Source organism: Rhinopithecus roxellana, chromosome 1 (genome assembly GCF_007565055.1).
Source record: "Rhinopithecus roxellana isolate Shanxi Qingling chromosome 1, ASM756505v1, whole genome shotgun sequence".
In the NCBI taxonomy this organism is placed as follows: domain Eukaryota; kingdom Metazoa; phylum Chordata; class Mammalia; order Primates; family Cercopithecidae; genus Rhinopithecus; species Rhinopithecus roxellana.
Window position 1 is genome coordinate 52,502,783 of NC_044549.1, and position 3,085 is coordinate 52,505,867.

The 3,085-nt window shown below is 51.4% G+C and overlaps 1 long non-coding RNA gene across 1 annotated transcript; it reads left to right on the forward strand.

The window, feature by feature from the left end:
• Window positions 1-409: 409 nt before the first annotated feature.
• On the forward strand, window positions 410-2,867 carry LOC115898226. Its single transcript, XR_004057921.1, has 3 exons — window positions 410-434; window positions 757-885; window positions 2,497-2,867. It is a non-coding gene; the product is annotated as an uncharacterized LOC115898226 (long non-coding RNA).
• Window positions 2,868-3,085: the final 218 nt, after the last annotated feature.

A 3,085-nucleotide genomic window follows, 5' to 3' on the forward strand; every position in this document is an offset into this window, starting at 1 on the left:
AAGATACTGCAAGTTCAAAGTCCTGGAGGCCAGAATGAGCTTGTATTCAAGAAACAGAAAAGGAAATATAAGAAAACATATTTTCTTGGCCGGGCGCGGTGGCTCAAGCCTGTAATCCCAGCACTTTGGGAGGCCGAGACGGGTGGATCGCGAGGTCAGGAGATCGAGACCTTCCTGGCTAACACGGTGAAACCCCGTCTCTACTAAAAAATACAAAAAAAAAACTAGCCGGGCGAGGTGGCGGGCGCCTGTAGTCCCAGCTACTCGGGAGGCTGAGGCAGGAGAATGGCGTAAACCCAGGAGGCGGAGCTTGCAGTGAGCTGAGATCCGGCCACTGCACTCCAGCCTGGGCGATAGAGTGAGACTCCGTCTCAAAAAAAAAAAAAAAAAAAGAAAAGAAAAAGAAAAAAGAAAACATATTTTCTCAAGGAAATGTAAGTTGTATTTCTATGTAACTCTATGCACCAGGAGGCCCCAGCAAGAAAGAGGTCTCACTCCACAGGGATTTCTGAAAAAAGTCCCTGTGGGCGAGGTTGAGGGGACCAACAGGAGATGGTGCAGCACCTGGGCTGGCAACAGAGGGGAGAGAGCTCTCACCCCTAAACCTGAAGGGAGGAGAGGGAGTGGTTTCCTGGAACCAGTGAGAATAGCTAGCTATGGGCCACGGGGAAACCTGAGAGGAGATTTGAGGCCACAAAGTCACTGCCAAAACTGGGGGTACATGGGGGAAATATCCCAAATTTACTCTTCTCCCAGCCTCTGATGCCCTGCTGGCACTTCCCATTGGCTGGATCGAACTGGAACCCCAAGATCAAGGAATCCTCTGTGATGGCATCCATGGGGGTCCGCTTCGTGGGGGAGCACCAAGCAGGGTGGAAAACCCTGGTGAGTGGGTCTGCATGTTGGGGGTAAGCAGAGAATGACCACTGGGTCATTCTCTGAGCGACCTTGGAGATTCCTCCAGCCTCGTGAGCCAGCTCTGTAACAGGAGTGAGCGGGCTTGAAAAATAACCCTGCCTCCTGTCCCCAGTACTGCCTGCAAAGGTCTTGTTGACCTGGGACACTCACATATCCTGTCACCATGGAAACCTGATACTCACTCTTGGCTATCTCTGCCTACCATCTATACCAAACTGGTGACCAGGTGATGGCTAAGGGAATCAGAAATCACTGCCCTGCTAGAGCCCCTGTGAGAGGCCCCAGTCTTGTTCTCAACTAGATGAGTTGGGCAGGGCCTCTGGAGGCCAACTGGGATATCTGGACACCCTGGGTGGGGGAAATCATCACTCCCCGCTCTAGGCTCCTGGCAACAAGTGGTTTGCTCCAACTACCAGGACTGGCCCCAAGGGAACTCATTAGTCCACACCATTGCCAATAACAAACCCAGCACACACACTCTTGGGTGTTCCCTCAGCTGCACAGATGGAGGGTGACACAGCCCATAGCTACAGGCACACACCCACAGTGCCAGATTCAGATGCACACACACAGCTACAGGCACACACCCACGGTGCCAGATTCAGATGCACACACACAGGCACAGAGACGCACCCCTACAGTGAGTGCTGCCATGCCCCAGCCCCATGCCTAGCCATCCCTGTCAATCTCCTAGTCTCCGTCTCCCTGATTGTCCCAGGATAAAGCTGGGACACCCCAAAACACTGAGTGTCTTCACTGCTGTGTCCCTTCCCCAGAAAGGGAAGTTCCTGGAGCACAGATATGAAAGGAAGGCACAGATATAGATGTGAATCTAGATATACATATGCCAAGGACAGAGTCAGGGTTTGTCAGGCCTGTTGTTCATACAATGAGGGAGGGACAGTTTTTTTTAAACAAAGGCCAGGTATGGTGGCTCACACTTATAATCTCAGCACTTTGGGAGGCCAAGGCGGTGGATCACCTGAGGTCAGGAGTTCAAGACCAGCCTGGCCAACATGGTGAAACCCCGTCTCTACTAAAAATACAAAAAACATTTAGCTGGGTGTGGTAGTGGTTGCCTGTAATCCCAGCTACTCAAGAGGCTGAAGCAGGAGAATCGCTTGAACCTGGGAGGCAGAGGTTGCAGTGAGCTGAGATCGTGCCACTGCACTCCAGCCTGGGCGACAGAGCGAGACTCCGTCTCAAAAAAAAAAAAAAAAACTATGAATACAAAACTAGAGACCTTGGAAGGAGCCCAACTAAGAGAGGAGCCCCGGAACTTAACAAGAAATCAGCTTCTGTCGCATGCAGGAAACAGAGAGATAACCCCACAATTACATGTGGGAGCACAGACACAGGCACCCCAGGCTCCTCAAACCACACACGCTAACATGCACAGACACAGGCATGCACACGCACACGCTCTCTGTGCCTCAGGCTTTCTCAGGGCAGCCTAGGGAGACCTCTGTGCACCAACCTTCAAAGAGGCCCCTGCAGCCCTGGCTTAGACCTTAGACTTCCCCCAGCTGCTTCTACACCCACAGGCATCCTCTGAGACCCTGCATTTTGCTGTTTCAGAGGAACCAACCCTGCTCCCCACTCCAGCTTTCTCACCCTTCACCTCCAGCCCCAGGACAAGATGAGCAGGAGGAGGGGCAGCTGCCCAACACTCACTGAGGAGTCAGCCTCTGGACCTCAGAGCCAGCAACACCCCCTGCACTCACACCTGCACCTCATCCTGCTGCCTTCTCCTGAGGAGGGGAAACTGAGGCCCAGAGAGGGAGGGCATGAGCTCTAATTCGAGTCCTCTGGGACGACAGCAGCACCTCATCACATGCACACCGAGAACCAACACACATTTTTCTGGACCGCAGGATATTTTAAAAGGTTTTCTTTTTTAATACAGAAAAGCATAAAGACGAAAATGGTCTGTAATGCTGCCACACAGATAATCCCAGTGGTATTTTTGAAATAAAGTTAATGAATGCCCATGTTTGCAAAATTCAAACCATACCAAAGGATTATAAAATGAAAACTCAAACCTTTTCCATCACAGTCGCTCTCCTCAGAAGCGATGCCGCTTTGTTTCCTTGCTGAAGACATTGGCGTGCCAGCATTTTTTACCTATAAAAAGAAAATCACTCTGCCCACTATTTTGGACCTTGCC